A 14,056-nucleotide genomic window follows, 5' to 3' on the forward strand; every position below is an offset into this window, starting at 1 on the left:
CTATGTATATCTATGCATAAATTACAGGGGTCAGGAGTAAGCAATAAAGAAAACAACATATGGAGTGCAGTAGTCAGAATGAATGCCACGTTCACATCAGAGTCCTCCTTTACCTCAAAGTCCCTGGCATTCTCCCTATACATCTGTGTCTCCAATATTCCACCTTACATCAGTGTCATCAGAGGGCCACCATCTTATATCAGAGTCCCCCCTTACATCTGTGTCTCCAAAGTTCCACCTTACATCAGTGTCCCCAGAGGGCCACCTTCTTATATCAGAGTCCCCCCTAACATCTGTATCTCCAAAGTTCAACCTTCCATCAGTATCCCCAGAGGGCCACCATCTTATATCAGAATTCCTCCTTACATCTGTGTCTCCAAAGTTCCACTTTACATCAGTTTCCCCAGCGGGCCACCATCTTATATCAGAGTTCCCCCTTACATCTGTGTCTCCAAAGTTTCACCTTACATCAGTGTCCTCAGAGGGCCACCATCTTATATCAGAGTCCCCCCTTATATCAGAGTTCCCCCTTACATCTGTGTCTCTAAAGTTCCACCTTACATTAGTGTTCCCAGAGGCAACCATTTTATATCAGGGTTCCCCCTTACATATCTGTCTCCAAAGTTCCACCTTACATCAGTGTTCCCAGAGAGCCACCATCTTATATCAGAGTCCCCCCTTACATCTGTATCTCCAAAGTTTCTCCTTACATAAGTGTTCCCAGAGGGCCACCATCTTATATCACAGTCCCCTCTTGCATCTGTATCTGCAAAGTTTCTCCTTACATCAGTGTTCCCAGAGGGCCACCATCTTATATCAGAGTCCCCCCTTGCATCTGTGTCTCCAAAGTTCCACCTTACATCAGTGTCCCCAGAGGGCCACCATCTTATATCAGAGTCCCACCTATTTTTCCATCATTTTCTCTTTCCTTTTCCATCTATATCTTTCTCTCTCCTTTTTCTGAATTGATACTTCCCAGTAGGGCCCTTTCCTTTAAAAAGGACGGCTGAGTGCTGTTGATATTGTTGGTTTTGATTTTCTTGCCGATCCTCTTTGGTTATGTTTGCCATTGCATTGCCTGTTTGATGCATACTACTGGTCTGTATCTGCTCTGTATGTGTTTGCTTGGCTCTGCCCCTGTGTGGGCATGTCATGAGCCTGTTATCTTGTTCAAAAATTCTAATAAATATATTGAAACAGAAAACTTAGGAATCACAAACTTGTGAGTAAAAACCCCATCGGTTTATGCAACTAGCACATTATCAGCCATCCCCCAATAATACTAAAGTTGTCCCTGAGTGCTAACTGGACATAAACAGAGAGGCGGAGGGAGAGAGATGGGGGAGAGAAGAGATGGGGTGGGCAGAGCTCAGTATAGTGCAGAGCTCAGCTCACTCACCCCAGGCTGTATTTGCAGTCTCAGGTAGAGGAATCAGTCTAGCACCCACCATGTAGTTGCTGGCTGCAGTGCTTCAAATTTCCCGCCCACACATCTTCTCAGGCACAGCACTAGCCAGGAACTGGAGTGTGGGTGGGGCAGACAGGAGGAGAGGGTCGGGAGGAGGCAATGTGTGGAAAAACTCTACACCTGGAGGTGCCCCAAAGATTTTATATATATATATATATATATATATATATATATATATATGATTTTTATGGAAGTAGATGGTAGGTAACTGGAGCCAATTTCAGGAGAGGCTTTGTCCGCATATGGCTCAAGTTATCACTGGGTTCTTGTAATGAGACAGAGATTTGGGGAATTGGCTCCAGTTGCCTGCCATCAACTTCCATAAGAAGCCAGTTTAAATATAAATGTATATATATATTGTCTTTATTGGAGGGCTCCAAGCCTATTAGTAACTCCTTTTACCACCTAGGCTGAGCATTTCTCTGTCTAATTAACCCCTCTGTCTTTCTTCTGAATCCCACTGATGACTATAGGATTTATGTCATATACAGCTGTATAGGCTAATTTTTTCCTGTTGGGGTTCAGTGTGGGTCCTGGTGTATGGCTTCCTACAACTGCACGTGAGGGATACCCATTTTTTGCACTCCGGAATGACCTTCTGGGCCTCTTCCACCCTGTCTGATTTGTTATCATTTATGGGAGCTTTGGAGCTAGTACCATCTTCATACAGTTTGTCTTTAGCAGCTTTAAATCCTCCTGAAGAAGCAGGTACAATTCCCTGCAAAACATGTTGAGGAATTGCTATCCCTTCTTGAACCGAATATGTTCAGAGCATATGCTCCAGGCACAACATATATAGGATCAGACTAGTGCATGTTAGTAACTGTTGTTTGTGTTTTGGGTATTTACCTGTATTGTTTTTAAAATGTAAGATTTTGTAACAATAAAGGCTACTGGGGACGTAGTCTCCCTTTTATATATTTTTAATATTAGTGTCTTGTGTGTTACTCTTTGGGGAACCTCAAAAGTCCAGGTGTAGAGTTTTTACACATACACTATATTGCGAAAAGTACTGGGACCCCTGCCTTTACACACACGTGAACTTTAATGACATCCCAGTCTTAGTCCATATGATTCAATATTTAGTTGGCCCCACCCTTTGTAGTTATACCATCTTCAACTCTTCTGAAAAGGCTGTCCACAAGGTTTAGGAGTGTGTCTATGGGAATGTTGGACTATTCTCCAGAAGCACATTTGTGAGGTCAGGCACTGATGTCAGATGAGAAGGCCTGGCTCGCAGTCTCTGCTCTAATTCATCCCAAAGGTGTTCTATCGGGTTGAGGTCAGGACTCTGTGCAGGCCAGTCAAGTTCCTCCACCCCAAACTCGCTTATCCATGTCTTTATGGACCTTGCTTTTGCACTGGTGTGCAGTTATGTTGGAACAGGAAGGGGCCATCTCCAAATTGTTCCCACAAAGTTGGGAGCATGAAATTGTCCAAAATGTCTTGGTATGCTGACACCTTAAGAGTTCCCTTCACTGGAACTAAGGGGCCAAACCCAACCCCTGAAAAACAACCCTACACCATAATCCCCCCTTCACCAAACTTCCACTTGCACAATGCAGTCAGGTAAGTACCGTTCTCCTGGCAACCACCAAACCTAGATATGTCCATCAGATGGTAAGACAAAGACGCGTGATTCATCACTCCAGAAAATATGTCTCCACTGCTTTAGAGTTAAGTGGCGGTGTACATTACACCACTGCATCCGACACTTTGCATTACACCCTACCTTCTCAGGTACCATGCTACATGACAACCTGCTTGCACTGGTTACTAGACTTCCATTACTCTTGGCAACTACTTACTTTATATCTGTACCAAGTTAACTTTTGCAGAAGCTGACTTCATACCCGGAAGTGATTTAACTGATCCAGGCTGTGTAATGTGCCGGTTACTTTCATACACTCCGTTGAATAACTTCAGACCAGGCATTAAAATGGTTCATTGCTTTACTAACAAAATCTTCAGCATAACAGTTCAAGACAGCAAACATATAATTTTTCCTATCTGAACCTACAACTACTGCTGCCCCAGCATACCTGTGGAGTCCATTCTTGGCACAGGCAGTAAAGGCAGAACCCAGATGCTGGTGTCTTCAGTGGTCGGCCTTCCCAGGCAGTGGCCTAAACCAACAGAGTTATCCCCCCCCCCTCCGAATCTGAACCCATGTCCCCTTTTATAATGCACAGGATCAGTGGGTTGGACCCAAAGAGACTGCCATACATCCTATGGTTGGATGTATTGAACACCTAGGGGGAGCTTTCTTAGGGGTTTATTAGTATCATCATTATCATTATACAGGATTTATAGAGTCAACAGTTTGTGCAAATCTTGACAAAATAAAAGTAGACAGTACAGTTACAATACAATTCAAGAGGGCTAAAGTTCAAGACCCAGCATGGGACTGGTCAGTGAAAGAGAACCAGTACAGTGATGACTTCAGTCTGCCTGTCACTCCACTTTCTCCTTCAATCAACATGCATTTTGTCAGTACATGACTTTAATTGGCTTCTATTACTGGTCCTCTGTCTCCCACATCAACTCTGCTGTAAAGGGAATGCAAGAGGGTGACAACAGATCAAATTCAGCTGCTAAAACTGTTTGCATGTAAAAATATATTCTTAAATATGTATTAATGATTTCTTACTCTGTTATATTAAAATACACCTTACATGGGAAAGATATGTAGGCTACCATTGCTTGGAACTAAATTCCAGACTGAAAGCTCCTGGGTGCTGAGGCATAAAATCCTGGCACATTCTGGTGCCCGGGGAGCCATATGTGTCGCATACATCCACCAAAATAAGTGATTGGTTATACTCATGTTGTGGAAGAAGCACTATACACGCATGTGCCACATACATCTATTCACATATATTGGTGGCTGTACACTGCGCATGTGACTCCCAGGGCACCAGAAAGCGCTGGAGATTTTGTGCTTCAGGACACAGGAGCTGCTGAGCAACCATGAGAATGGGGCCTTATAGAAATACAGAGTTCCAATATTTCTCTGACTTTCCTGATCTGCATGCTTGTCCTTAGTACGTGACGAAGACAGCTACAGCCAGGCAACTATCATTTTTAGAAGGAGGCCAGTAATAGTAGTCATTAGATATGTAGACTAATGACAAGTGGAAACTGAGGTGCACTATAGATGGCTGATAAAGGCATACACTACTAAACCTGAAAATGTAGCTGTAAAGAGTTAATGAAGCCATGATAATTATCCGCCTACTCTCCTGTCTATTCTTCTGGAGCAGTGAGATAGTACACATTTTCCACTGATTTTACTTAACTTACTGTAGCATGAAGCCCCTATAGTTCCCTATGCCTGTAGCTCTTTTTCTCTTTTGTTTTCTTTTATTTGTAACATTTATATTTGTTTAACTAAAACTGCTGCAGCAGCCTGTGGGGTCCTGGCGGGCATATAGATTTAGTGCAGATTTCCTTGGCTTCTAGCTAGTTATCTCCTTGTTTACGAGTTGTCTCTTGAATGCTGCTGATGTGGTAAAGATAGAGAAAGGACAAAAAGAAAACACTTAAAAAACCCAAATATGTATATACTGTGTATATATATATATATATATATATATATATATATACTATATTGCCAAAAGTATTGGGATGCCTGCCTTTATACACACATGAACTTTAATGACATCCCATCTTAGTCCGTAGGTCCGTAGGTTTCAATATTGAATTGGTCCACCCTTTGCAGCTATAACAGCTTCAACTCTTCTGGGAAGGCTGTCCACAAGTTTTAGGAGTATGTCTATGGGAATGTTTGACCATTCTTCCAGAAGCACAATTGTGAGGTCAGGCACTAATGTAAGATGAGAAGGCCTGGCTCGCAGTCTCCGCTCTAATTCATCGCAAAGGTGTTCTATCAGGTTGAGGTCAGGACTCTGTGCAGGCCAGTCAAGTTCCTCCACCCCATATTTGCTCATTCATGTGTTTATGGACCTTGCTTTGTGCACTGGTGCGCAGTCATGTTGTAACAGGAAGGGGCCATCTCCAAACTGTTCCCACAAAGTTGGGATCATAAAATTGTCCAAAATGTCTTGGTATACTGACACCTTAAGAGTTCCCTTCACTGGAACTAAGGGGCCAAGCCCAACCCCTGAAAAACAACCCCACACCATAATCCCCGCTCCACCAAACTTTACACTTGGCACAATGCAGTCAGGCAAGTACCGTTCTTCTGGCAACCTGCAAACCCAGACACATCCATCGGATTGCCAGACAGAGACACGTGATTGGTCACCCCAGAGAACACGTCTCCACTGCTCTAGTCCAGTTGAGGCATGCTTAACACCACTGCAACCGACGCTTTGCATTGCACTTGGTGATGTAAGGCTTGGATGCAGCTGCTCGGTCATGGAAACACATTCCATGAAGCTCTCTACGCACTTTTGTTGTGCTAATCTGAAGGCCACACAAAGTTTGGAGGTCTTTAGCTATTGACTCTGCAGACAATTGGCGACTTCTGCGCACTGTGCGCTTCAGCATGCTCTGACCCCACTCTATCATTTTACGTGGCCTACCACTTCGTGGCTAAGTTCCTCTTGTTCTGAGTTACTTCCACTTTGTTATAATGCCACCAACAGTTGACCGTGGAATATTTAGTAGCAAGGAAATTTCACGGATGGACTTATTGCAAAGGTGGCAACCTATCACGGTACCACGCTTGAATTCACTGAGCTCCTGATAGCGACCCATTCTTTCACAAATGTTTGTAGAAGCAGTCTGCATGCCTAGGTGCTTGATTTTGTACACCTGTGACCATGGAGGTGATTGGAAATCTGAATCCAATGATTTGGAGGGGAGTCCCAATACTTTTCACAATTTTGTGTGTGTGTGTGTGTATGTGTATATAAATATATATATATATATATATATTCCCTAATTTTACCATTTATAGAACTAGTAACAGAAAAGAGGGGGCAGCTGTTGAGAGAAGAGCAAACTAGGGAACTGCCATAATAGTACAAAAAAGAAGAAAAAGAAAAATGAAATTAAACAAATTAAACATTATTTGGGCAGCACAGTGGCTAAATGGTTAGCACTTCTGCCTGGCAGTACTAGGGTCAATGGTTTGAATCCCAACCATGGCACCATTTGCCTGGAGTTTGCATGTTCTTCCTGTGCCTGCGTGGGTTTCCTCCGGGTACTCTGGTTTCCTTCCACACTCAAAGACATGCTGGTAGGTTAATTGAATCCTCTCTAAATTGGCCATAGTATGTGTATGTATGATTAGATTGTACATCCCTTGCGGGTTAGTGACTGATGTAAATGTCCTCTGGAACTCCCTACCCCAATCCATCAGACTATCACCTACTCTCCTCTTCTTTAGGCGCACCCTGAAAACCCATCTCTTCAGGGAAACCTACCCCGCCCTCAGCTAATTGCCGATCTCCTCCACTCTTCCTACCACTCCATTCCTCACAGCTATTTCCTCCTGTACCACTATCCCCTCCCTCCTAGATTGTAAGCTCCAAGGAGCAGGGCCCTCGAACCCCTCCTGTATTGAATTGTATTGTTACTGTACTGTCTCGTGTATTGTCTCCCATTGTAATGTACAGCACTGAGCAAACTATTGGCGCTATATAAATACTGTATAATAATAATGTACAATATATCTGTAAAGTGTTGTGTAAATTGATATAAGTACCTGTAATAAATATATAAATAAATAAGTAAATATTAAGGATAAGGAGGAGGGGAAGGAGTGGCTGGAGTTATGGCAGTAGGAGACAGGATGACCTTGTGCCCCCAAGCTCAATATCTCTAAAAGATCACATGAAGCTTTAAAAAACAAAACATATATATATATATATATAAATACACTGTCTATATATATTGGTCGAAAATGTCTGTTTTATTATGGGATTATCTCCAGCGCAATTAAATTGGGCAATCTCGTCTCATCCAGTGTCTGAGGGTGCCATCATATTCCAGTATTCTGTGGAGTAAGCAAAGGTTAACCTGCGGCACCGAGTGTCTCTAAATGTATCTTCTCAATGGTATAGAGAGGCCGTAAGAGTGTGCCACATAGTGAGCTCCTAGCACAGAGACTGGGCTTTCACTGGGTGTCCCGTGTCCCAAACTAATGATCCACGACTCCACAGTTCCCAGTCACCTGATCTCTGTTATAGCTTCTGACTGGCTATCACAGTGATCAGTTACTGTGCAGCCCGCCCATGTTTCTTCTTTCTCTTCTGAATGGAGAGAAACATACATTGCATCTTACTCTCCTTGAAGGAGATGAAGATGTAATTAAACAAATGTGTGTAAAAAAAAAAAAAGAAAGAAAAAATAGCTAGATCAAGTTTTGAAATAGGTCAGTGCCAGGCAAGGGCGGACTGACCATTTGGAAACTCGGGCACTGCCCGAGGGCCCGGGGTCAGTAGGGGGCCCCATGAGATGCCCCTGGTACCTTTTTCATAGTTTTTTTTGAGTTTGGGCAAGGACAGAGGGGCCCCATGATCCCCTATTGCCCGGGGGCCCCATGAGTTGTCAGTCCGCCCCATGAGTTGTCAAGATAAGGGCCAAAAGGTCAGTGTCAGGGTCAAAGACCAGGGTAGGTATATGCTGGTAGGATAAAAAAAAAAAAAGAAGCAATTTTTATTTTAGTATCAGTGTCAGTGTGTTTTTGGTAGGATAAAAAAAGATTTTTTCGCACTGTCACCAGTCAGTGTCCCTGATCATCGCCACACCAGTTATATGATGACGCTGTACTACTGCACTGGTGACAGTATGTAAAAAAATTGTGAAAAAAATTTTTTTAATTTCTTAATTTTCCAAAAAATTAGGGAAAGAAATTACAACTTCAAAAAACTTGCCATGCCTCTTATGAAGTACGTTGGACTGTCTACTTTGCAAAAAGGGTCATTTGGGGGATATCTGTACTGTTCTGACATTTTGGGCCTCAAGAAATTAGATTGGCCATCAGTACTTCAGGATTGATCAATTTTCAGATATAAACCAGTTTGTGAACTCTATAACTTTCCTACAGACTAAATAATAAATACTGATTTGGGTTATTTTCACCAAAGAAATGTAGAATACATCTTGGCCTAAATTTAAAAAGAGCAATTATTTATTTTCAAACTTATATAACAGAAACAAAGAAAAACAAGTCTTTTTTTGTTAATTTAGCAAAAAACAAAAACCCCAGTGTAAATACCACCAAAAGAAAGCTCTAGTTGTATGAAAAAATGACAAAAAGTTAGTTTGGGTACAGTGTTGCATGACCAAAGTGTGAGAGTGCTGAAACCTGAAAATTGGCCTGGGCAGGAAGGGGGTAAAAGTGCCCGGTATTGAAGTGGTTAAACTGGAAGTAAATACGCTTGGGTCCCCCATTGCCACAATGTGCAAATACGCCCAGCACAGTATGACATACTTAGCTTTAAAAGCTCTCTTCTTCAACAATGTGATATCTGCGCTCCCCCTTCTCACTCTTTTGCAGCTGCTGCCATTTCTTCAGGTCTTCTTCCGAGTCCAGAGACCTCAGTCATCTTGATTGGCCAGCCAAGGATGAAGTAACTTCCACACGTGTGCCATTTTTTTCCAGTCATGGCACAGCATGCCAGGATTGTACACTGAGGTGCGCAAATATACCTCAGTATACAATTAGTAAAATAAATACTAGCAGGCAGTTGAAAGTTTTTATTGCAGAAGAAATGTACAGAGCATTTTCTACCATAAAAACATACCTGCTGCTATTTCAGCCTTATCAGTGCGGGATAAAACTCTTTGGAGGTCCCTAGGCGGTTGAAACCTTGGGACCCCCTTGCAGGTTTCTGGAGGTTTCTCATACCTGTTCTCTAGCTGGGTAACATTGAACTAAGTAGGGTGCATGAAGAGCTTTTAAGAGACAAACTGTCATGTGAACCTGATGTCTATGGTTGATGTATCTTAAGTTGTTATTGGGTACATTACATTAACCGCTTTAGCTCCACCCTATAGCAGAAATACTGCTACAGGGCGGCAGCTGAGCGAAAAATCACGTATATATACGCGATTTTGCATTTCCGGGTAGGGGGCACGCCGCGGCTGTCAATCACCGGGTCCTGGCTGGTGATTACTCGCCGGCGCCCGGTGATTACTGAGGATCTTCGACGGGGAGACAACTGTTTGTAAACAAACAGCTCCGGGATACTGCTTTGCATGGCTGTGAACAGCACAGCCATGCAAAGCAGTGTGTTTACAGTGAAGCACACACACAGGACATAATGTAAAAGGACACCCAGCACACAGTTAACCCTTTGATCACCCCAGATGTTAACCCCCTTCATGCCCAGTGCCATCAGTACAATGTCAATGCTTTTTATTAGGGTGTAATTTTACTTGGTGTCACTGGGGATGTCAGTGACACCAAGTCAGTTCCCCTCAGTATCAGAATGCCCGACGCAGTCCTGCTATAAGTCGCTGATCACCGCCATTACTAGTAAAAAATTTTTTTTTAAAAGCCCAGTATATATACCTCCATTTGTAAACGCTATAGCTTTCACGTAAACCAATTAATTTACACGTATTGGGATTTTTTTTTAGCAAGGACATGTAGCAGAATACATTTTGACCTAAATTTATAACGAAATTCGATTTTTTCTATTGTTTTACTGGGCATGTTTAATAGCAAAAAAGTAAAAAATATTGTTTTTTTTTTTTCAAAATTGCCAGCCTTTTTTTTATAGCACAAAAAAGAAAAAACGCACAGGCAATAAAATACCATTGAAAGAAAGCTCTATTTGTGGGAAAAAAACGATGTAAATTTCATTTGGGTACAGTGTTGCATGACCTCTCAATTGTCAGTTAAATAACACAGCGCTGTATTGCAAAAAATGACTTGGTCAGGAAGGGGGGTAAATCCTCTGGAGGGCAAGTGGTTAATATACAAGACAAAAAGTGTAGTGCTAAACACAACAATACAATAAGAAAAAGTGATACTTAAAAATAAAGTCCACCACTCATTATTGTGCTCAAATAAAAGTCAACAAAACTAAAAAGAAATGCTTCCAAGCTTCAAAAGGGAAAAGAAAAGGAGGGAGCACCCACTTATTCAATATGGTCAAGAGGAAGAAGTGACAAAGAGTGAGTAGGAACTCTTGCTGAAGCTTTTAGGTTTTAAAACTAATGAAAAGCCAGCAGCACTTTAGGGGTTACCCCAAACACATCCACAAAAGATGGCGATGCTCTGGTCCTCAGTCCCACTCCCGTCTCGCTATAGGGTTAAAAGCAAATAAGCATTAGACAATCCCAGGACTGCAGAAATCCAGATTCGATGTGGCACTCATTCCGTCCAGCAACCGTTTAGCATGGTGACGTCACATTAAGTCCTACGCCTCTATTTTTTTTCTCTATAGAGTCTTTCATGTAAAGTTTTCATTTCTTTGAGTTGATTCATTTTTTCTATCTTTTATAAACAATTTAAGAAAGTTTCGTTGTAATTTTCTTTCAAAATGAAATCAAAATTATTTAGATCTGTTGTTGTGGGACCCTTAAACGGCAGTAGGTCCACAGTCCATTGCCTGCCCTGCGTATTTGGTAATCTTTCACTGGCCTTTATTTACATTTTAATCTCTCAGAATAATTGTCTGCTTCAAAAGTTTTACTGTTTTCTTCCAGCAGAGGACAGCCAAGTCCATAATGTGTACCCAAGCTTCTCCTCTGTAGTACATTTGGCACAGATCTGTCATCTTCTTACAGTTGTTAGGGAGTGATGGAGAGAGAGATTTCTTTTTATTGATCAAAGCCACCACATTGTTAAGGAGAGACTTAAACCATTCACATTTTAAGGGATTATTGACACCTTGAAGAACTTTGACCATTTATTGCCGATTCATAAAGCCTAGCTTCAACTATGCTTGACTGTCTTTCTCCTCTTACCCTCGTGTCACATTGATCAATAGGAAGGGAAAATCTTCACAGTGGAGTCACAGGCAGCCATAAAAACTTACCAGAGATTTTAATTCTTAAAGTAGAAGTAAACTCTGCAATATGTACCTCTGCTTCAACGATACAACACCTGCTAGGGACCTCATTGGTGCTGGCATCTTCTCCGTGGCTTTTTCAAGGTGTCATTCTTAGGCCATCTTGACTGCCTGGGGTGGGATGACGTCATTCCAGTGCATTTGCAGGGGTTCAATCATCCTGGCACACAGGCAGTGTACCGGAATGAAAACTGTGCTGTACATTTTAAAAAAGACAGCGAGCAGGCAGGTAGGTATACTTTATTGCAGAAGAAACATTGCATGTCTGCATGCAAAAAAAAAACAACTGCCTGCTTACATTTTTTAAATTTCTTCCAAAAGCCTGGAGTGACTCTGTGACAGCAGCTGACAGCGGGCTTTAGCAGGCTAACTCTGGGTCACAGGAGTGCAAAAGTATGTGCACTCCTGTGACCCACAAAAGAAGTATGGCCAAAAAAGCTTTGTCCCTACTTCTCTTTTGAAGAAGAACCTCAGGGACTGAATTACATTACACAATTACTTTGAGCCAGCTTGGCTTACACTAATAATTCAGATGTCACCTCCATGTGGCCAATGGTGAATCAGTCATTTACTGTTGTAACCCATATTACATACAGGACATTCTGTCCTCTTTCAGTGGGGGGGCACCAGTGACTTCCCCTCTGTAAACTAAATGAAAAGTTTCTTCCTCCCGTATTTCCACCACTCAGGAGAAGCCTGGTATATTTTTCAATGAATACAAGGCTTCCTCTGTTTGACCCAGGCAGAGATTATGTCAGCCGCCTGTCTATCCACCTTGGCCAATCAGTGGTAGTCTTGTATTTACTGAAAAAATACAAGGCTTCTCTTGGGCGGTGGAGTTATGGGAGCAAGCGACTCTTTTTATTTAGTGCATAGAAAGGAAGTCACTGGTACCCCCACCAGAAGAGGTCTCTTGCCTAAAACAAGTGTGAAAAGTGATTTGATTTGAAGTTACTGAAGTTCTTAAGATAATAAAGTAATACATGCATTTTTTGGGGAGGACAAACTAGGTTTTCTTTGTTTTCTATGTGATCTATAAAAAAAAATGCATTTTTTTAGAGCTGAATTCCAGGTATGGATTATTTTGCATAGTTACATTAGACCATCTTGGGCCAATGTAACTGTGCACATACCACACCTATGGGACGACTGTGGAAGCATCCAATAATTGTAATAACCTCCACTATTACAGTGGTTGCCGATGTCTTCCAGGTCCTGTGCCAAGTGGACATTGGGTGAAGATTGGGTCACTTGTTTGGCAGGTACGCCATTCACAGAATGCCTTGATTATGTGTTGATATGATTGGAGGAGGTGTAAATTGTCATGTCACTGCCCCACCTCTCCACCTCATCCAATCAGGGAATGCTTTGCATTCAAGGAGAAAAATTCAAAGCATTCTGTGAATGGTGCCTGTGCTGATTGAACGTTCTCCTGTGTTCACTATGCAACAGAGCAGCTGCTCAGCACAGGAACTAGAAAACAGTGGTGATGATACTTTCACAGATTCCTCACAGGTATGGAAGATCCATACCTAGTACCAGCTGCGTATTTACCACGAGGCAAACAAGGTATTGGGCAGCAATTTGTTTTGGGGGGGGGCACTGCCCCACAGAAGAAGTAGCAGGGATGGGGACCTGGTGAGGGTGCGGGGATTGCCGGCTGCTTCTTGTGCAGGTTAGTTCTTTTAATCAGGTGATCGGGTATTGGCGGAGGTGGCGGCGATGGGGGCTGCAGATGGTGGTTGATCGGGTGTTGGCAGCGGGAGTTGGTGGGTGGCGGTGGAGAAGGGTGGTGGTGACGGAGGGTTGTTTGCTGGTGATGGGGGGCGCCCGATTCTTGTGTTATCTAGGGTAGCACAAGAAATGAATGCACCACTGCCTAATACCTACAGTATTTAATCCAAGCTGGACCAACATAACTATGCAATAAAATCCACACCTGGACCTCAGCTTCAAATATTTTGACCAGTATTCATTTTTTAAAAAAAGAGAGTAGTTTACAGTAAATAAATAGTGTAAGTTTGATTCTATGCTTTGTCCTGCTGAAAATTACACTAAAGGGATGTTTTAGTACAGGGGTCTCCAAACTTTTCAAACAAAGGGTGAGATAGGCCTATAAATATGAAAGAGTCTGGCAAGCAGGGATTAGTTGCTGGTTGTGAAGATGGAGTGCTAAGCCGGTGTCCGTGAGGCCTGGAAGGGACCCCGGGGCTGGGGACTTTGCCTCCAGGCATAAGCTGTGGAAGAAAGGGAAGGAGCAGTTTGATCAGAGGGACCTTCACCACCCTTCAGTCTCATTCAGGAGACACCCTGTATTGTATGGGAGGGTTTATTTAGCAAAAGGTCTGAACACCAGTCTGTACCGATCAGCAGGATTTCCAGGGACAGTATGAGTATGTCTACGTTCACCATCCAAAGCCAATAGAGGGGGACAACCAGGGGCAATACCAAGCTAGTCATTGGGGAAGGACAGTTTCTGGCAACCTTCATCCCCTGCTTGGGATACTCTTGTACTAATCTGCTAGTGCTGGGATCAGTATTGAAAGTGCTTTACCAGTCCGTCGGAAGTAATTTCTCCTGGAAACACAGGAGC

Source organism: Staurois parvus, unplaced genomic scaffold, assembly GCF_062004578.1.
Source record: "Staurois parvus isolate SC_StPar_1 unplaced genomic scaffold, SC_StPar_1.0 ptg000704l, whole genome shotgun sequence".
Lineage (NCBI taxonomy): Eukaryota > Metazoa > Chordata > Amphibia > Anura > Ranidae > Staurois > Staurois parvus.